Raw genomic sequence first — 23,223 nt, forward strand, 5'->3', positions numbered from 1 at the left:
GATACTGTCAAATACAGAGATTGATAGACTAATTTTTTTTAAAAAATCACAAACTAAATATATATCATTTGCAGGAAAGTCACGTAAAATATAATACAGCTAGTTTTTTATTGGGGGGGGGGAGTAGGCAAAAGGCTGTATCCTACAGAGAAGTGTGGTTTAACTTGATATGTCAAAACCTAGCTGAGGAAATCAAGTTGCAGAGTACTTTACATGTGTGTATAAAATAAATAGCCTCATTTTATAAGAAAATACCCATTATTGGGACTGGAGAGATGACTCAGCAATTAAAAGCACTTGGCTGCTTTTGCAGACCATCCAGGTTCAGTTCTCAATACTAGTTGCCTGGACCTCCAGCAGGGAAGCCACACTTCAGGCCTCTGTGGCCACCTACACTCACATGCACATATTCCCACACAGGCACCTAAATAATAATAAAGCAAATCTTTAAAAAAGAAAATATCCACTATCGACATCACATACTTTCTACATATGCATAAACACACTCATAAATACTATGTAAAAGGCCACATACATTGGTCCATCAACGTTACAAGTGAACAGTAGGAGGCTGTCAAAGGGAAGACATGATGATGATGATGATGGCAATTATGATAATTAATCCTAGCTTTTTAATTTGAAATACAATTGAAATTAACAACATTAACAACAAACTGAACAGAAAAACCCACCTTTTCTCACCAACACACTTTTGTTCCTTTCTCTACTTTAGTAATAGTATATCACTTGTACAAGAAACCTGTCATGCCAGGTCACTGCCATAATTTTCCACCCTTCTTAAGTAGTCACCAAATCCAGATTCTAGTTATAAATATCCTACCTTCCTCTAATTAATCATAAGTCCTATTCTAAATCTCTTCTAAAATCCCTTCCCTTCTCCACCGCCCTGGCCAATAAACCTTTTGTCATCTGAGTGTATCAGACTTTGATGTAATCCCCTCTGTTATCCCTCCGCCTTATTCTCTTTCAATAATGCACTCAGCATTGGCATTCTAAAAGGTGTCAGTGTATATTGGAGCATAGCAATGCACATATTATTTTAATAGTTACACTTTAAAGTCAATATAAATAAACATATCCTAAGTTCATGACTCCAAAGACAAGACATCAAACTGTGAATGGGAAATACAGTAAGTGAAGTTTGGAAAGCACCTCTTTAGTGTAGATACAAACTGTGAGCTATTAAAATTGTGTTCCTACCCTACTTTTCCACTATCACCTTAAGGAATGTGACCTTTTGTTAGAGGAAGCCTTCAGGCTGCTCCCAAACATCCCGTATTCCTTCTTCCTTTTCTGCCCTTTGTCCTCATGTTGTTCTAACTTCTGCCTACTAAGCACCCCCTTATGCTTTATAGTTTGTTCAGCTGAAAACCAAGCCTGGTGACTCAGACTTTTTATCCTAGTTACCTAGGAAGCAGAGGCAGGAGGATCTCGAAGCTAAGGGTATAGCTTGGTGGTAGGGGGATTGCCAAGATGAATGAGACCCCAGGTTTGATCCCTAGCACTCCTCTCCCCAATCCCCCGGGAAAAAATTAGCTCAAATATTCTGCTGAGAAATTCTCTTCGGACACTCTCCAGCTCACATACTGTTTCCCCATAGCATACTTCATAACATGTGTTCCCACAAGTACTACTTCTTACTTAATTTTATTCTAAAGACTTACAAGGTACTTGGCATAAATGATTTCCACCTTGCTGCTTACCATGACATTTCAGTGATAGATGCAGGCAAGATGGATATATTCTGGCCTATGGAGTGGGCTCTGTCTGAGCTGTGGGTATGTGGAAGGACACAATGTTAACATAATAATGGAACCACCTCATGAACGAACTGCTTCTCAGATTGCATTCCTGTTGTTAATTGTCACATGATTATACTCTCAAAATTTAAATTAAGATCAAAGTCTGGAATCTAGAGAGAATGTTCCCTAAAGGCAATCTGTGTTGCATGTTATTATATGTTCCTTTCTTGTAGATATTGCTCTTGGTCACCTGGAAGAGTATAGAGACCTTCATTAATGTTTTAAGTATAGAAACAGAGCAGGTTAGAAAGGTCTAGTTAATTTCATTTATCATGATGTCTCTCTTTTTTAAAATTGTGTTTTGAGGCAGAATCTCATGTAGGCTAGGTTTGCCTTGAACTCACCCTGAACAGCAGGAAGCAGACAGTATTCTCATAACTGTAGAGCCCAGCTATTCTAAAGGCCAACCACAAATGTGTCACACAAGATCGACCTTAAAGCTCAGGGGCTAGTGAGACGGCTCAATGAAGAAAGATGATTGCTGTACACACCCTGGCACCTCAGCTTCACCCCCAGATCCCACATAAAGCTGGACAGTGAAACCAGCCCTACACACACACACAGAGAGAGAGAGAGAGAGAGAGAGAGAGAGAGAGAGAGAGAGAGAGAGAGAGAGAGAGAGAGACACAATAAATGAAAAATTTTAATTAAAATAAAATAAAGAGTAATTTCTTAATAACAACGATGAAATAAAGTAATTTAAAAAGTACAGTCAGGCCTGTTTGCTCAAGCCTGGAAACCCAGCTACTCAAGAGGCTGAGGCAAGAGGACCACAAGTTCACGGCCTGCTTGGATTGCCAGAGCAAATTTAAGACCAGGCTGCAATGGGAGTTGGACACTGTCCTAAAATAAAAAGTAAAATTATCTGAGGATATAGATCAATGATAGAGTGTTTGTTTAACATTCATAAGACCCTAGATCCAATCCTCAGTAACACACAAAATATCAGCACCCGAGAGGAAGCTTAACAAGCAAATTCTCTTGTCATCAAAGTTGAAGTCAATCCCTGGAACCCACATAGTTGAAGGAGAGAAGAGATTCTACAAGTTGTGGGACAAATTTTCCTCTCTAACTTTTAACTCCTGCATGTGCACACGCACTCACTCACACACACACACACACACACACACACACACACACACACAGAGAGAGAGAGAGAGAGAGAATAGATAGATGGATAGATAGATAGATAGATAGATAGATAGATAGATAAATAGATCGGAAAAATGTAACAAACATTTAAAAACAGTAGCATATAATTATTATATAAAACAAAAGGAATTCATTATGACATTATCATATATACATATAATGCAATTTGATCATAGTCTCTCTGAGGACAACTCTAGATTCCAGACGTGAAAGTGTATGATATTTGTTTTTCTAAATTTGGCTTATTTTATTTATTTATGATATGCCCAATTTTCTAAAAATAACAACTTTTTAAAAATTTATTTTTATTCATGAGTATGCTGTCTTCAGACACACCAGAGGAGGGCATCAGATCCCATTACAGATGGTTATAAGCCACCATGTGGTTGCTGGGAATTGAACTCAGGACCTCTGGAAGAGCAGTCAGTGCTCTTAACCCCTGAGCCATCTCTCCAGCCCCAAAATATCAACTTTTAAAATAAAAGATAATACGAATAACTTGGAGAGATGGCTCAGTGGCCAAGAGGACCCAGTGCCTTCGTCTGGACTGTGCAGCATACAGACACACGTGCAAGCAAAGCACTCACACACAAAAGAAAAAGAAAAATATTTTAAAGGATTTACTTTTTAATTTTAGGTATGGACATGGTTTGCCTGCATGTATGCCAGTGCAGCATTAACACAGTCCCCACAGAGGGCAGAAGAAAATACTGGACACTCTGGAACTGGAGAAACAGATGGTTATGAGTTGCCATGTCAGTGCTGGAAATCAAACCCTCTTCAAGAGCAGCCAGTGCTCTTTTTTTCATTTTCTTTCTTTTTTTCAATAATATAGAATTAATCTTCATAAATGACAGCCCCTGAAGTATTAGCCATGGAATCCAGCTGCTGGGGTCTGCCTTTAATAAGAATATAATGGTAATATACATTTTTAACCATATCTTTATCTCAAAGAATTCAGGAAGAAAAGCACATGAGCATTTTCCCCAGTAATCTGGGGGATGGAAAAAATACTTAGGGGCTGGTGAGATGGCTCAGCGGGTAAAGATACTTGTCGGCAAGCCTCAAGACCTGAGTTCAATTCCCCAGACCTACATGGTAGAGAGAGAGAGAACTGATTCCTGCTAGTTGTCTTTTAGCTTACAGACACATATCTGGTAATTCTTAAAGAGAGAAAGGAAAAAAAGAATTTAATCTTCATTTCAGCATTGTAAAGAATAACATGAGAAACAAAGTTAGATACTGTCTCCACTCAAGATGCCTAAACCACATGACTGAGAACAGCTGGCAGAGGTCCACCTGAGAAGAGCCTGCAAAGGCCTTATCACTCCATTAGGGACAATGGCTATCGATTGCTCCTGAAGAACTCACAGAGATTACAGATTTTAAAACCCACTGATCCAACCAGGAAGATTGGGTATTTAACTTTGGCAGACTTTTTCCACCATAACTCCCCTGGTTCAGAGTGCCCCTCAATTCCAGGGAAGTGACTAGTCCAGAACCTGTTCTCCCCCAGGAGGCAAATACCAGTTTTGATTTAGCTAGAAGAAAAACAAGGGACTGGGCTGAATCAGAACTTCACTGTATGAGTACACAATTTTTATTCGTCCATTTGTTAAATGTGTACTTAGGTTGGTTTCATATATTGGTTATTGTGATTAATAAGTACAAATGTGAAATTCTGCTGTGCACTGACTTAGGTTCCTTTGGGTGTATACTCAGTGATACTACAGTAGACAATGTAGTGATTCCATCTGGAAATTGAGAAGCTTCATTCTCATTTTCACAGTGGTTAGAGAAATTCATCTTCCTTTCCCGTGCGGTAGAGTCCATTTTCTCTGCTTCCTCTCCAGTGTGTGTGTGTGTGTGTGTTTTGTTTTATTAATAACAACAATTCTGATTGGGGTGAGATAAATCTCGATGTAGTTTTGTTATACATTTCTCTGGAAGCTAAATATGTTGAACATGTTTCTTTGAATTTTTGGCTGTTTTACTTTTTTAATTCAAAAGTTATTCTGCCTGTTTGTTGATGGGATGACTTGGTTGGATTTTTGGTGTCTACATTTTTAGAGTTCAGTATAGACTCTAGACTTGCATTCTGTCAGATGTGTAGCCATCGAAGAGTTCCTCCCATTCTGTTGCCTATCTCTTCACTCTGCTAATTGCTTCCTTTGTTGTACAGATGCCTTTTACCATGCAATCCCATTCTGACAATTCTTGCTAATATTCCCTGCGCTATCAGACAGTCACTGCCTATGCTTAGATCTTGAGTATTTCCCATATTTTTTCGTCCAGAAATCTTAGATCCTTAGATACAGTTAGGAATTTCAAATTTCGAATTATTCTATGTCTATGTGTTTTGCCTGGATGCATGCATGTCTGTGCACTATGTGCATACTTAATTCTCATGGAAGCCGGATAGTATCAGATCCCTGATACTGGAGTTGCAGTTGGTTGTGAGGCACCATGTGGGTGCTGAGAACTGAATTCAGGTCTTCCGAAAGAGTAGCTAGTTCTCTTAACTACTTAGCTATCTCTCCAAAGCCAGGAATTTCAATTTTAAAAGTATCACTTGGAAAAAATCAACTGGAAAATGTGATGATGTGTTATACACATTGTTTTTGTTGTTTTTGGTGGTGTGTCCCTTATGAGAAGAACAGGTTGATGTGTCCTAAAGTAAAAACTTAATAAAGAAATCTCTTCTGTTTATGCATAAAACGTTTCTATTTGCTTGCTGCGCAAATATGAGAACCTGAGTTCAAAGCTCTAGCACCTATGGAAGAAAAAGCTGGGTGTGGCTCCTGGGGACTCAGCTTTTAAAGGCAATTTTTTTCCTACAGAGAAGATATAAAAACAGTCAAGAAATACATGAAAAGAGACTTAACACATCTAGCCATTACGAAAATGTAAATCCAAAGTACAATTATAGACTCCTCATGTCAACTAGGGCAGCTATGACCAAACACATACTAAGTCAGAATGCAGAGAAACAGAAACGGAAGGCCTGTAAGTTGCTAGTGGAGTGGAAGATGGTACAGCTGCCTCGGGAAAGATTTCAACAGTTCCTCAACAAGCTATTCCTAAGAATTATCAAAAGACTCAGCAATTCAATTTTATATGCATAAACAAAAGTATTAAATGTGTGTATTAAAGGAAACTTTGATCAATAGCTGAAAGGTGGAGACCCCTCAAACGGCCATCGGTGGGTCAATGGACAAACAGTGCCGTGCTGCTCATCACGTCTGGTTGAAGCACACTAGAGCACGGGTGGACTTTGAAACCACTGTTCTAACAGAAAGAAGCAAAACAGAACAGACCATGTGCTGCATGATTCTATTTATACAAAATACCTAGAATAGGTAAATCCATAGAAACCAAAAAACAGATGAGTGGTTGCTAGGGTCCAAGGGCAAGGTTGAAATGAGGAATGATACAAAGTTTCTGTTTGAGATGATAAAAATGTTCTAGAACTAAACAGAGATAAGGATTCCACTGCACTGAATGTATTTTTATGCTACTGGGTTGTATCCTTTAAAACAGTTAAAATGATAAGCTTTGTATTATGTATATGTCATCACAATAAAAAAATCTGACTTGAAAAAAGTTCTAAGAAAGCATTAGAAATGACAGGCTGCAAATAAAATGTTGTCTGACTTATGCCAATAGTGTGGAAAATAACTATATGTGGGATCTAACTAATTGAGATATGATAATATATCCAGCATGATTGTAATCCTATAAGAATAACTGACAACTGGAAGTTGGGTGTGGTAGTGCGCACCTGCAATCCCAGCACTGAGGAGGCTGAGTTCAAGCCTAGGCAGAGGCTGGGGAGATGCCTTAGATGGAAAAGAATACTTGCTGTACAAATATGAGAACCTGAGTTCAAATCCCTAGTACCTGTGGAAGAAAAGGCTGGGTGTGCATCCTGGGGACTCACTGTCTGGCCAACCTAGCCAAGTCAGCTTCTACTTCAATGAGAGACCCTGTCTAAAGAGCAATACAGGAAGTCATCCAAAGCCATCTTCTGGCCTCCATATGCATGTGTCACATAGACATAATGCGCACACACACACACACACACACACACCAAACAAATAAACAAATTTAAAATGATAAGAGGTCAAGGCCAACTTGATTGAGCTATATGGCAAGAACAAGTCTCAAATAAAAATTATATGATATGAATTTTAGACAAAGTCTTAAATATCATTCTCCTTTTACCTCAGAAAAATCTGAACTAAGGTACACCATATTCAAATTACATAAAACCAAGGCAAAAAAGGAAAATTTGAAAGAATTTAGTAAGAACGTTTTTTGAAAGAATTTAGTGTTTTAAAATACTTTATCCACAAAGGAACAAAAATTAAAATTATATCAGACTTCTCAGAAACCAGGCACTGGCATATTTCATGTAATGAAAGAAGAACACATCAACAAAAAACTCTGTATCTACTGAAGCAATGACTTGAAAGTAAAGATTACCAAGTATGGTAATGCCCAGCTGTAATCCCCAGCACTCCAAGCGCTTGCCTCTACTTCCTGCACCCAAAAAATAGAGTAGTAATTTCTAGAGCTTCAAGGAAATGGGAAGTAACTGTTGAATGTAAAAGTTCTGCAGGCTACCTGAGCTAATGAAGGAGTGACTATAAAATGTATTAAGAATGATGAAAAAGTTCTAGTTTTAGGTACCACAATGGAGAGGGGTTCAATGCTACTGGCCTGTTCAAAGGATACACTTCATCGAACTATCCTTACCAAAAGAGCCACAGAATTTCTACACGTTGAAAATTAGTCAATGTTATATTGCCACAAAAATTGAATAAATACCTATATATACTGACATGAAATTATTTCTAAATACTTTTTTGTAATACACAGGAGTGGTAGCATGTGTTTGTAATTCAGAAGTTGAGGCAAGAGGATTATGAGTTTCAGACCAACATGGACTACTCAGTAAGGCTGCATCAAAAATAGACAGAGGCTATTGAAATGGCTCATCAGAGTAGGGAACTCACAGAAAGCTTAAGAACCGGAGTTTAACCCCTAAAACCCACATACATGGTATTGGGAGAGAGCCATTTCCCAGGAGCTGTTCTCTGATTGCTGCATACGTGTCATAGCGTATGAGCTCCTTCTCAACACACACACACACACACACACACACACACACAGAGAGAGAGAGAGAGAGAGAGAGAGAGAGAGAGAGAGAGAGAGAGAGAGAGAGAAACAAAGACACAGAGAGAGAGAGAATGAGTCAATAAATATGGGAGAGATGGTTCGGTGGTTAAGAACACTTGTTAATCTTACTGAGGACCTAGTTTCAAATCCACCACCACCTGCAGCTCACAACTGTCTCTAGTTCCAGAGGATCCAACACCTTTTCTAACCTCTAAAGGCACAAGGCATGGTCATGGGGCACATACATACATGCAAGCCAAACACTCATACATGGGGAAAAAACTATAAATAAATATGGAATTGGAGTTTTTAGATCTTTTATTATTATTTTATGTGGATGAGTGTTTTGCCTTTCATGTATCTGTCAACCACACATGCTAGTGCTTGAGGAGTTGGTGAGCCTCCATATGAGTGCTGGGAATCGAATCCAGGTCCTTTCCCACAAGTGCTGTAAACTGAGCCAACTCTCTAGCCTGATGGGATTGGTTTTGAGATAGGGTCTCACTATGTAGCCTGGCTAGTCTAGAACTGACTATATAGACCAGACTAACTTTGAACTCACAGAGATCTGCCTGCCTCTGCTGGAATTAAAGTCATGTGCCATCATGACTGGCCCATAAATAAATGTTTTTTTTTTTTTTTTTAAACTAACTAAATTTCTAAGTCTAAAGTTACACTTTAGATGGTTTTTCAATTATGTTTAAAAATCAAGTCCTACCCCTCACTGCTGAGCTACTTGCTAACAATAAATTCAGGGAGAGGCCTTCAATTGTGTACCCAATGTTGACTTTGCCTGGTTGAATGCTAGATCCCAGTGTAACGGTCTTACAAAGATGTCCCTGGTTAAATTAAATGGGTCATAAAACAAAACAAAAAAGTCGTGATTCTGGGAAAGGGACTGATAGGATTCAGGTGGGGAGCGATAAGGGGGAGGCATTTAATCAGGAGGTATTGTGTACGTGTATGAAATTGTCAGAGAATATTTGTCAAATAAAGCTGTAACAATTGCTACAGATAGTTAATCTCAGTAAAATTTTAGTCAGCGATTCGGTCTCCAAGTTCTTAGATTCCTGCCACACTCATTTGAGCACCAAGCAAAGCTGCATGCTGTTCACTAACTGGCTCCCTGCAAAAACTATTATACATTCATATGGGGTAGCATTGAAAAAAATAAATCCTAGAAACACTTATCTATGTCTATGTTTTCAAACCTAGATGGATGGAATATAAAATGTGAGCCCCCTTGGTGATTCCCATGGTAAATGATGTCAGCAATGAGAAATCTGTTGGGGACATCAAACAAGCTTTAGCTGGGAAACAAATAGCAGTCTTTCTTCCCCCGCCCCCCTTTCTTTTTCTTTCTCTTTTGTGGCAGGATTTTCTCAAAGCCAACCCACCTGTCTTTGCCTCTCAAGTGCTGGGATTAGAGGCATGCCCACTACAGTCGGATTCTTTTGTGTTTGTTTATGTTTCCTAAAATTTGTAGCATAAATGTGATAACTATTATAAGTCAAAGGTATCCAAAAACTGGTTGTTTTTAATGGTACACAATATAGCTGCATTTTCCACTAGTAATGGAAATAAACATCTTTTAGGACACAAGAAAGTCTTCACTTCGTGCACCAGACGTATTCTCTAGAATGTGAAGGGACAACATGAGCAGGAGCACACACTTTGTCTCCTTGGAGCTCCTTCCCTCTTGCCTACTTTCTGGTTTCATTCCACTCTGAACAATCTAAACTGATTTACTCATGATGATCCATAGAAGAATCTATCAAGAATTGTCTTTCTAGACTTGGATTCCACCCAGCATCCCATTTCTCTTTGATCTTGATACTTCATTCCACACTAAAGACATGCTAACCTCTTCCCATTCAAAACTTAACATGTGATTTCCACACTATCTTACTTCAAACTATTCTTTTTCCATCTTTCCCTTCACATTCAAACAGATGTCTGGAGTGACTAGTCTATAGCCACTCTCCTTTCCCACCACTTGTTCTTTCCCCTTTCCATTGAGTCACTTCACTACAGTCTGGATTCTGCTATAATGTTATCAGACTATAATAGAAGCCAGATGTGGTAGCAGATACAAACCTGTAATCTTGGCACTTGGTACGCTGGGGCTGGAGGATCATTTTAAGTTCTAGGTCAGGCTAGACCCTGTCTAAAGAATTCAGAGGGAGGAGGGAGAAAGAGAGGGAGAGGAGGGAGGGGGAACAGAGGGAGGAAAGGAGGAGGGAGACTGACTTCCCAGGGGTGAACAAAATGGCCCACATTTATACAGCCTAAGGCAACTGGTTGATCTTGTTTCCCAAAGTTCTTAGCGTCTCCTCATTCTTCTATCTCTCTTTTCTTTCCCAGGCAGAATGTCTCCGTTCAACTTTTACTCACTGGGATTTGCCAGGATTATGCCCTAGCGTTTCTTACCTTCTCCAGCCACAGGGAACAAAGTTCAGCTGCTTATACAGCTTCAACTGTCATCTAACACTGATGGATTGCAGAATTTGAAATAAGAGCCCCAAACTCTTGCTTAACTCCCAGACATTTCCAAATAACTGTTAAGCATCTTGACCTACAGGCTGCAAAGGTGGCTTAAGTGCCACAGGTCTAAGATAAGATTTGTCTTCTCTCTAGCCACAATCCAATGGCTTTCTAATTTATATTCTTTTTTTTTCCAGGCTAGATTCCTAAACTAAAAACTTTTTGTTTGGGCCCAACCTCCCTTTCTTTCTAACCCTGTCTGTGCAGCAAACCAGTGTGTCATTCTGTCCCGTGTTATTCTGTCAAGCTTGGCCTATCCCCTGGTTGAAGCTCTTAGCTTGGACAACACCTGCTAACTAGTAGCCCTACCCACCAATCTTCTCCCATTCCAGGTCAGTGGTACTTCCACAACTGCTTTCAAAATCATCTTTATTTATTACAAAACAAAACCAAATTCATGTTTCTGAATTCTCAGTGCCCGCCAGAATACAGACTCCTTGGTTTAACCTATTAGGATTCAGCTGTGTCTGTGAGCTTCAAGCATAATGACTCAGTCTCGGAATAAGAACTCTGCAGTATTGACTAAGCTCGTGTATTGCCTTCCTGTCTTCACATACTCATTCCTTCCTCTTATAATGATCTCCTTATTTTTTCACGTATCCTTTAACGTGTGCCTTCTTGACAAACATCTTAGCGCTCATCAGTTGTGCTAAACAAATTATGTTCATTAACTTATTGAATCTTCAGTCAATACTGTGTCGTAATTACCATGGTGGCCATTTTACAAATTAAATAGTTAGAGGGCTAATTATGTTTCCATGTAGTAGGTGGAAGAATTTTTAAATATATTTTCAAAGCGTGAACCTTTAGCCAGTGTGCTACAGGAAATGTGCATTATCTACAGTTGATTACTCTGTTCTCTACATCCCCCAGCACTCTGTTCACTTCCCTGCCATGAGTTACACACTAGAATATAGTATCTCTTTTTCCCCTCTTTTTTTTTTTTTTTTGATGCTAGGGGTCAGAATCAGGGCCTTGTGTGTGCTCAGCAAAACTCTTTCACTGAGCGACATTTGCAGCTGAGAATGTACTATTTCGATTTATATGGTATCAACCCCCACTATACTGTAAGACACATGGTATAAAAACAAAGTCTTAGTGATGTTTGTATTCTAATGCATTGGGTACATTATAGGTGTTCAATATATGTTCATCATATAAATGAATTCTAAAACCTTTCTCTGCCAGTATCTGTGTGTTGCCTTGCCTTTTCCTCTGCCAGCTGTATCCTTTCAATAGGAATTCAACTATAAGCACTGAATGCTAACAAAGCAAGTGAGTTCATAGGAAGGGATGAGCAGACGAATGGATCCTGGTCTCTCCTTTAGAACCTTGCTTCTTGGATTAACTTTCAGCAGCCATCCCTACTGACATCTCCTCTTCAACCTATTTATGTTCACAAGCTTTTGCCCATCTTTAAAAATAGTGTTCTTTCAACCATGCCCTTTTGTCTAAGTACTGCTTACTTTTTCTCTCTCAACCTTTCCCTTTGCCAGACTTCTTCAAAGATTAATCTGTATTTCCATACCTCCTAATTGTTTTAAAGATTAATTTACAAACAAAAGGATAGCAAATAATATAACAACCATTTGTACACAGCCAAAACTAAGATTTTACCAAATTTCATTCCTGTTTCTAAAAGGTTTGTTTTTAATTTCATGTGTATGGGTGCTTTGCCTAGACATGTGTTTGTGTACCATGTGTGTACATGATGCACACACAAGGGTGCCAGGAGAGGCCTTGAGATACTCTGGAGCTGAAGTTGCAGACAGTTGTGAGCCACAATGTGGGTGCTGGGAATTGAACACAGGTCCTCTGGAAAAGCAGCCAGTATTCTTAATCACTGAGCTATTTCTCCAGTCCCTTGCTTCTATTTTTAATTAGAATAAAACATCATTGAAGCTTCAGATGTAGTTAATGGTAAAATACTTGCCTAGCAAGTGCAAGGCTCTAGGTTCAATTCCTCCCAGCACCACAAAAATATAACTGCTGTATGTGCACTTATCTTTCTGGCTCATCTTCCCTCCCTCCCCAGAGGTTACCAGGCTTTGGTATTGTTTTATTTGAGTGCATGTTCTGTATTTATACTTCACCTGTAGCACACATTTCTAAAACAATACATAGTTTTATACAGTTATGGGAGATTTGGAAGGCTCCCAATGAATTGTGAATCTTTGTGACCCACCATGTGGTTGTTGGGGAATTGAACTCAGGACCTCTGGAAGAGCAATTAGTGCTCTTAACCACTGAGCCATCTCTCCAGCCCATGAATCTTTGAATACATATTTTTGGGTAATCTAATTCCCTGCCAGCTCAGGACTCAGCTGTGTGATTGTCTTTGGCCAATGAGATGTCTGCAAATGTGATACATGGCTAGGCTTAACTTGTACATTAAGGCTTGTGTTTTTGAAATGTTTTCATCATATGAAAAAGTTCAAAGTTTCCGGAGAGGCACCAGGTAAACTGCCATACATACGAATGAGGGCATGTTAAATCATTCTGCTTCCATCAAGCCTCCATCTGCCTGCAATGGCATGAGCAAGACAAGGCAAGAGAACAGAAATGCTCAAATGGGCCTATTCAAAATTATCTACAGCATCTAGAGAATAGCATCCTGAGTGAGATAACCCAGTCACAAAAGAACAGACATAATATGCAGTCACTGATAATGGGATACTAACCCCAGAAAGCTCTGAACACCACAGAAACAACTCACAGACTATATGAAGTCCAAGAAATAAAGAAAACAAAACAAAACAAAAAAATCTTTACACAACAAGAAAACTTTGACTATTTCCATGTTATATTTTGTTTTACATGTACTTTATGCTCATTGTAACTATTAAGTTTTCAATGCATACTATCAAACTTTTAAAAAAATCAAGTACTGACTAAAAATATATTCATATAGTTTTATGTAAAAATTATGTTAAAATCTGAAAAAAAAGTACTGACAAAAATGTATTGTATAATTTTATGCAAAAAATGCTTAAAATCTGTACATTTATCTTTGTTTTGTAAAATAAAGTTGTTAAAAAATTATCTACAGAAGAAAAAAAAACCTGTTTAACATAGTTTAAGTTATCAGTCATGTCTTTTCTGGCCGATTTTCACCTTACTCTCCAACTCACTATAAGTAGTTCTCAGTAACACCAATCCAATAAAAATTCTCAATAAGGTCACCAACTACTTGCTTATGTTTTCTTATTTTTGTCACTAACTACTGAAAAGCCAAGTCTCTACCTACCTTAGAACATTGGTTTCCTTTAGTTCTTCTTTTTTTTTAATGTATGTATTGGATATGGTGCAGGGAAAAAAAGGCATGCGCCATAGCAACAATTGTGAAGGTTAGAGGACAAGTTTGTGGAGTTTCTCTCTTTACACCTAACATGGGTTCCAAGGTTGTGCATTAAGTGCCTTTACCTGAGAAGCTTGTGCCTTCAGTTTGTTCATATAATCTGCTACTCCCATCAAGTATGTCACTTTCTTCTTTCCACTGTATTCACTGTTTCTAGAAGCTGCCTTTTGATTGTTTGGTTTAGTTTTGATATTTTGAGACAGGATTTTCATAGCCCACAGTGACCTTGAATTTATGTGGCCAAGGCTAGCTCTAAACTATTGGTCCTTTTGCTTCTACAGGTGTATATTATCATGTCCCCTTTAGAATTTTGACTTAGAATTATTTATCTTCTAACTCCTCCAATTTCTCTCCTAAGTATGATCTTATGATCATAATTTCCTGGACCTCATTAACATATGGAACATATTCACAACTAGTTCAATGTCATGGTTAGTTGACTTCATCATGCATTTTCTTCCTGAGTAATTTATTAATTGACTTTGCTTATACTTAGGAAAAACATTCCCTTGCTTTGCATACCTAACAATTTGTTACTGGATGTCAGTGAATTTTTATGGCTTTGGGTGCTATTTTTTAAATTATTCCTTTAAATATATTTAAGGTTGGTTCGGGGATGCAGCTAAGTTCCTTAGAGACAGTTTCTTTGAGACTTGCTTTTATGTTTTAATAAACAAGCCCAGAGCAACCTTTGGCCTAGAGCAAATGTGTCCCCACTCTTGAGGCAATACCCTTCTAAGTACTGAAACCAATATGCAGTGCAGTGCAGTGTACTCTTGGATCTGCTGATTGGTGATTCCTTCCCTGGTCTCAGGTTACTACTTCATGTAATCACAAGCACTCGTTCTTACCCTTCTGGAAAGACCATTATATCCCCTGTGGAAAAACAAACAATTATAGAAGTGCAAAGGCAGACAGAGGAAAGGTAAGCTACAATCCTAACCCAGGGAAGAAATGATTGGCAGGAGTTAGAGTGGCCATACTGATGATGGAAAGAAGTAGATTCTACATACATTTGTGTGCGTGTTCTGAGAGACATACTATATGGTCACTGCTCATAAGGAATTGACGGTTTAGTACTGAGCAAAGTTCTGATTGTGTTTACCCTCAAAAAGTCTTTTTGTAGCTTTTCATTGCTTAAAAAAGAAAGTTAAACCACATCAATATACCATTCAAGGTTCTCACACTTTAAAAAATATTTAATATTATGTTTTTCGTTAGGAGTGAGTGTGTATGTGTGTGTGTATACAGATGTGTAAGATGCTTGTGTGTATGTGAAGGGACACTAGCTCGTTCGAACACATGGCTCTGGCAGGCCTTGCTCTTCTCCACAATTCCTTCTGCCTGGCTAAAAAAAAAAAAAAAGAAAAAAAAAAGCAAACAAAAATTGTACTACATTCCTAAAGCTATTTCCTTTTTTGTCCACTTCCTCCTCCTGAGGCTGACTACTAAGGTCTAGCTATCAAAGAATTGAAGTCCCTTTGGCTCACCTAATTAGTATGCCCAATTAAAATTAAACACCTCACCCTCGCATGAGGTTTCCCCTTGTACCTTTATAAACTGTCATTGTCTGATGTACCACCTCTGTCCCTTCTCTATACAGAGGCACTTCTTTGTCCTACTCTGGGACAAATACCCCTGCCCCCTCTCCCTTACCTACTTTCTCCCCTCTCCTTTGTGCCCTTACCCCCTTTCTCCCGTCTTTGTCCCTTATCCCTGCCCTCTGTCCTTATGGGGCAAACAAATCTCCTTTGTGTTGAGAACTTATCTTGGGATATCTTGAGATGACTCCTAGGTTCTCTACAGTATGGTTATATGTGCATGCACACATACATGTGGAGACCAGTTGTTCTTCACCATCATTGTTTTACTTTCAAAAATGTTTAAAAACTTTTAGAATTTGTTTTTGATAAGGCAGATATGGTGCATGCATTTAATCCTAGTACTCAGCAGGCAGAGAAAGGTAGATTTCTATTACTTCAATGCCATCCTGGTCTACATAGCAAGTTCCCAGGTCAGTCAAGGCTGCATAGCAAGACTGTGCCTCAAAGAACAAAAACAAGTATTCTTTGACAATCTCATGCTTGTTTTCAATGTACCTTGATCACATTCAACCCAAATATTCCTTCCCACTCTGCATACCCCTTCTCCAATATTGCCTCTTGCCACCTTCATCTCCTCCTTTTTTTGTCTTCTTCTTGTTCTTTATAACCTACTGAATCCAATTAATGCTGTCTACATGCACATGGATATGGAGAATGAGCAACCAACAAGCAGCCATAGTCCCAAAGAAAACTTTCTCCTCTCCAGCAGCCATCAACTATTAATAGCTTCTGAGGGGAGAAGCCATGCTGAAATATTGACTGGTTTGATCTTGTGCAGGTCTTATAGGAACTTACAGATATTGTATATTCAACAGCCATGTTATGTTCAGAAGACAGAACTCTTTTTCATCCTCTGGCTCTTTCTTTCTGTTCCCTTGTGACAGTTTGCATATGCTCTGCCCAGGGAGTGGCACTATTAGAAGGTATGGCCCTGTTGGAGTAGATGTGTCACTGTGGGTGTGGGCTATAAGACCCTCATCATAGCTGCCTATAATCCAGTATTATGCTAGCAACCTTCTGATGAAGATGTAGAACTCTCAGCTCCTCTTGCACCATGCCTGCCTGGATGCTGCCATGTTCCTGCCTTGATGATAATAGACTGAACCTCTGAACCTGTGAGTCAGCCCCAATTAAATGTTGTCATTTATAAGAGTTGCCTTGGTCATGGTGTCTGTTCACAGCAATAAAACCCTAAGACACCTCTCTTCTGTGATGTTCCTTGAGTCTTGGGGGGTGGATATAAATGTCCCCTTTAGGGTAAAGCTGTCACTTGTCATAACTTTGACAAGTTATGAGTCTCTGCACTGACTATGGCCCACTAAAGCTCCTCTTTAGTGCTATGGAGAATAGCACTAAATCTATGGATGGAGTGGTTTATAAGAGTGCCCTCATAGGTTCATATATTTGAATGCTTTCTCACTAGAAAATGTCACTATCAGGAGGAGTGGCCTTGGAGGAAGTGTGTCAATGGAAGTGGGCTTCGAGGCTTCAAAAACCCAAGTCAGGCTCTTTCTTCTCCTGCTGCCTATGTATCTGCATGTAGAACTCTCGGCTCTTTTTCCAGCATCATGTCTGCCTGTGTGCTACCATGATGATAATGAACTAAACCCATCATGTCTGCCTGTGTGCTACCATGATGATAATGAACTAAACCTCTGAAACTGTAAGCAAGTCCCAATTTTTTTTCTTTTATAAGAGTTGCCTTGGACATGGTGCCTCATAGCAATAGAACAATGATTAAGAAAATGGGTATAAATGTTAACATTTAGAAGGCAGTTTGACATGTCTAACTGGCAAAATAGTAATAGTTTCTGTCCTAGGGCCTAAAACTTCTGCAGCCATAGGCTTTTTACCAGACTTACAGTGCCAGATATTAATTCCTTCCTGTGGATCAAGTATCAAATTCAATCCGAAAGTGGCTGATTATCCACCGCCCCCCCAATAACTGTCATGCCATACTGTACCAGTAGAACATCTTGACTGGCAGGTCATGACTGTAGGATGCAGGATCCACAAAGGGGCAACTCCACTGATAACTGTATTAGCTAGGGTTTCTATTGCTGTGATACAACACAATGACTAAAACCAAGTTGGGAAAAAAGGTTTATTTTACTTATATTTTCATATCACTGTTCATCATCAAAAGTAGTCAGGACAGGAACTGGAGGCAGGAGCTGATGAAGAAGCCAGAGGGATGCTCCTTACTGGCTTGCTCATAATGACTTGCTCAGCTTTCTTTCTTATAGAATCCAGAATCACCAGCCCAGGGATGATACCACCCACAATGGGATGGGGCTTCCAACACCAGTTCCTAATTTTAAAAAAGTGTTCTACAGGCTCGCATATAACCTGATCTTATAGCAGCATTTTCTAAATTGAGGGTCCCTCAATCTCAGATGACTGCAGCTTATGTCATGCTGACACAAAACTAACCTTACAATGACTTCTCTCCCCCTGAGAGTCTGCATAGAAACTCCCAGCACTGTGAAAGCTTGCCAGCAGGAAGGAAGGTTCTAGGTCAGTTCCAGTTGATTTCTCTATGTCCAGCAAGGAAAGTGTGTCTTCAGCAAGAGAAAGTCTTACCATCTGGCTATAGTGAGCAATCAAGAGCAATGCCAACAGCCTGTTTGCCACATCCTGCTCATCTCCAGGGACTGACCTAACTAGGGCAGCAAGGGAATGAAGAAAGGACAGACACAGAAAAGCTGAGAGGGGTGAACTGGACTCTCTGATGGAGAAGCTGCAGTACCCCCTGCCCTTGAGAGCAACATGTTTATCATATAAAGCTGAGCAGGGAAGTGGGGTTATTGCATACAGCTGAATCAAGGAGGCAGGTTTAGCTAATCTCAATAGAAGCAACATGGGGAGGAGGCATTATACTGGGCATTTTCTGCACCCACTTTTAATATCTGTGCTCAGATTAGGACACCCATTCTCCTGAGCCTACTTCAAGAAAAATACCATTCCTATAGGTCAAAAGCATTGGAATCCTTCACATAGCCAAGCCCATATCAGGACTTTACTCACTCAGAGCTCCCTTTGTTCCCCATATCTGTGTTATTTTTGGTGCCATCTGGGGCCTATATGACCAATAACTCATATGGAAGTATCCCACTGACACTGAAATTTCCATTTAATAAACCTTGTTTTCTGTAGGGAACACTGAATTCAGGGTACCTCCATTCAAACTTCTTTTAAACTATACTTTAAGTGGAAAAAAGTTGTGATCATTTAATGACTTTCATCTACAGTTGCTCAATAACAGCATCATGTTTGTTGTAAACCAAATACTATGTAGTCAGTGCAGATTGCTTCCACAGAAAAACAATAGATGGAGTATTTTGTTAAATTATACCTTTAATGTATTCGTTATTATTTTTATGTGTATGAGTGCCTTGCCTGCATGTATGCCTTTGTGCTCTGTCTGTCTCTGTCTCTGTCTGTCTCTGTCTGTCTCTGTCTCTCTGTCTCTCTGTCTCTCTGTCTCTCTGTCTCTCTCTCTCTCTCTCTCTCTCTCTCTCTCTCTCTCTCTCTGTCTCTCTCTCTCTCTCAGAACAGCCAGTACTTTTAACTTCTGAGCCATCTCTCCAGCCCCAAACTCCCCTTTTAAGTCATATTTTTAAAGATTTATTTTTATCATTTTTCATTATGTGTAGGTGTGTGTGTGCATACACTCATGTGTGTGTGTGTGAATCTAGGTGCCCACACAGGCCAGAAGCACTGAATTCCCTGGAGCTAGAGTTATATTTACCTGATGTGTCTGCTGGGAACTGAAGTAGGGTTCTCTGGAAAACAGTAAATGCTCTCTTAATCACTAAAGTATCTCTCTAGCTCCTTAAATTATATATTTAATTAAAACAAAGCACTAGGTTTCATTTCTTTTTTAATAAATAAAATCACTTTATTCTAATTAGCTTACAAACACATCACACAGCTAGTTGAGCGAAACCACTCAAACACTTGCCCAATCCCAAGTTCTATAAATCACAGTGGAAATACAGTAAGAATCGCCATTCTAAAGCAAATGAAACTTCACTTAGGGTATTATACATTCATTATTAATTTTCATTCACTTAGTCACCATAACAAAAGGAAAAGTCACAATGAAGTTGTAATTAGAAAAAAGTTTGTATGTGGCTTTTTCATACGCGTCTAGTTTGAGTTAATCCATCCTCCTCTACTTCTTTCCTCCCCCACTCCAATCCCCTATGCTTCACCCTCATCCCTACTTAACCCTTGAGCCTGGTCTCCCCCTTTACTTTATTATCACATGTTCTATTATCCTCTCCCCCAAGTGAGGCCTCTTCCCATCATTTTCTAGTTTTCTGACCTCTACAGACACTCAAATTAAATCCATGAATATAAAACTATGAAGCTAGGACCCACATACAAGAAAAAACATGTACCATTTGTATTGCTAGGCCTGGGTTACCACACTCAAGATAATTTTCCTAGTTCCATCCATTTTCCTGCAAATTTCATTTTGCTTTACAGCTGAATAAATTCCTGTTGTGTATCTGTACCATGTTTTCATTATATATTCATCAGTTGATACGCATCTAAGCTGGTTCCATTTCCTAGCTATTGTGAGGAAATAAAGCAACAATGCATATGATGTGCAAGTATCCCTGTTATAAGACACAAAGTCCTTTGGTGTGTGCCCAGGTATATCTGGATCATGTGGTAATTCTATCTGTAGCTTTTTGAGAATCAGTTCACACTGATTTTCATAATGGCTACACTGTTTTACACTCCCACCAATGGTGTATAAGGCTCCCCTTTCCCTGAATCCTTGCCAGCATTTGTTGTCATCTGGTTTTGTTTTGTTTGAGGACAGCCATTTTGACTGGGGTGAAATGGAAACCCAAAGCATTTCCCCCTCCCTTGGGAACAGCTAAGTTTATTATTAATATACCATTGATAGACATAAGACCCAACAGCCCCCTACCCCAACAAGTTGAAAAAACATTAACAAAGAGAGCATATGCTAGATATGCCAGGGAGTCAGAAATCCTGTGACATGCCATCCCTGCTAAGGTACCCAGAAGAGAGTGTGAGACTCCTCAGAGTTTCCAAAGCTTCAGACAGTCCAGGGTCATTTGGGGAGGACTCCTCGGGGTTCTGCTTGGTTGATCCAATGGGCATGGAGTAACTTTCACAAACATCGTGCTGATAGAATGTTAAACGAATTAGGTTACACTTTGACCTATTGCTTCTGACAAAATGAGGCCAAAAAGTATCTTCCCTTGACTCCAGTTCAGATGTGTGGGCCTTGGATAACTTCTTGAGCTCCAACTCATGCAGGCAATATAGGAACCAAATCCTGATCTGTTCTTTTGTCAGTTTGAGTGCATCAGCCAAGGCCTTTAGAGTCTCCTGATTAGGGTAGCGGTCTGTCTCCAAGCACTTTTTTAGCACTTGGAACGGGTTACGGGTGAACTCAGAGCTGATATCCATGCAGGACAGACTCAGAGCTGTCTCCATCTCAGTTCCTTCTATATCCCAAAGCACTTTTAGTTCTCTCTTCCCTGATGATTAATGATGTTGAGCACTTTTAAAATTTTTTATTACTAACTTGTATTTCTTCTTTTGAGAGCTCTCTTTCCATTGCATAACCCCCTTTTTGAATGGGCTGTTTTCTTGCTTCCTTAAAACAGGGTCTTACTGTGCAGCCCTGGCTGTCCTGGAACTCATGCTATAGACCAGGCTAACCTCAAATTCATAGAGACCCACCTGCTTCTGCCTCCTAAGTGCTGGGATTAAAAGGCATGTGCCACCATGTCAGGACTTTTTGTCTTCTTGATATTTAGTTTCTTGAATTCTTTGTTTAGATACTAATCCTCTCTTGGATATATAGTTAGAAAAGATTTTCTCCCATTCTATAGGTTGTCTCTACACTCGATTGACAATTTCCATTGTTGTCTTTTTAATTAAAAAAATTTTATTTCTGGGATACAGACAGAATTCCTACAATCCAAATAAGAAAAACAGACCAAACTCAAAACACTATTAAATCAAAAAGCAAAACAGTATGTAAGATAAAGTCAAATAATATAATCCACACTTGGTAAATTTACTCCCACCAATCATCACATTTCTAAAAAGATTAATTTTTTCAAATCTCAAGTTCTAAACAATATTTAAAGAATAAATCCATTCTTTAAAATAGAATGAAAAGCTATGACCAACAGAAGACACACAAGCATTTAGCATGTTGTCAAAATAAAAGGTCTTTGTTAAAAGCTGCTAACATCTGTCAGCAATAACCACATGGAGGCCACTGGTTGTGGCCATACTGTGTGCACTGTTGTTCATAGTAGGGCTCTGGTCTCTGCTGTGGGTAGTTGTTGTTACCCCATGACCGTCCATGCCACTAATTTGACTGATTGTCACTTGGCCATCCTCGTCTGTTATCCCTACCTCTAAACTGTCTGTTGTCATACAGCCAGTTGCCTCTATTTCTTTGGTTACCACCAGCTCTGCTATTCTATTCCTCAACAATTGGAGGGGTTCAGGAGGGTGTTTCAAGTATCCCTAGTATTCTTTGTCATCTTGTGTGAATGCGCTTACAAACATCTCTTCAAAAATTGGAATCACTTTAGAAGTATCACTCATCTTGAAATTCTGTACAATTTTTAAGATCCTTCAGCAGGACGCACTGGAGAGCCCTCGGGCATTCTTCACCAGCACCCCACATCACTCTCCAAGGTAAGCAAATACTCAGGAACCCCTCAACTCCATTGTTGTCTTTTTAAAGAAAAAGATTTCTTTTTATGTCTTTTAAGTATGTGTGCACACCTTTGTACATAGGTATGTACAGGTACCCAAGGAGTCATAGCCAGAAAGTCCTTATCTACACCTGTATCTTGACACATAATTCCTAATTTTTCTTCTAGAAATTTCAGGATTTCAGGCCTTTTGTTGCAATTTTTCATTCTTTTGGGGTTGAATTTTATGTATGGTGAAAGATAAAGGATCGAATCTCATGTTTCTATGTGCAAATATCTGATTTTCCCAGAATTGTTTGTTGAAGATGCTCTCTTTTCTCCAAGATCTGGTGGCTGTAATTATGTAGATTTGTATCTGGATCCTGTAATTCATTCAGTTGATTTAAATGGATGTTTTTGCACCAGTATCATAATATGTTTTTTACTATAGCCCTGTAGTAAAACTTGAAATCAGGTACAGTGATAGCTCCTGCAGTATTCTTTTTGTTCAGGATTGCCTCAGTTATCTGGGCTCTTTTATGCTTCATATGAATTTTAATAATGTTAATTTCTGTGGAGAATATCACTGGAATTGAGACTGGGGATGCATTGAATCTGTATATCAGTTTTGTCAGGATGGCCAATTTTGCAGTATTAATTCTTCAGATCCATGAGCACCAGAGGCCTTTCCATTGTAGATATCTTTCATATCCCTGGTTAGGTTTATTCTGAAGTATTTTAATGCTATGGAGAATGGAACTCTTCCCATTATTTCTTTCTCAGTATGTCTGACATTGACATACAGGGAAAATGCTACTTTTGTACATTAACTTTGTATCCTTCTACTTTGCTGA

At 39.1% G+C, this 23,223-nt stretch overlaps 1 protein-coding gene and 1 pseudogene across 3 annotated transcripts in view; both read right to left on the bottom strand.

Annotated features, from left to right (window-relative positions):
* Positions 1 to 23,223, bottom strand: part of SNX12 (sorting nexin 12) — a 110,618-nt gene that overhangs the window by 39,435 nt on the left and 47,960 nt on the right. The window lies entirely within an intron of this gene.
* Positions 21,919 to 22,277, bottom strand: LOC308415785 (RNA guanine-N7 methyltransferase activating subunit-like; annotated as a pseudogene). Its single transcript has one exon. The product of its transcript is annotated as an RNA guanine-N7 methyltransferase activating subunit-like (transcript).

This window comes from Micromys minutus (assembly GCF_963924665.1).
Source record: "Micromys minutus genome assembly, chromosome: X".
Taxonomy (NCBI): domain Eukaryota; kingdom Metazoa; phylum Chordata; class Mammalia; order Rodentia; family Muridae; genus Micromys; species Micromys minutus.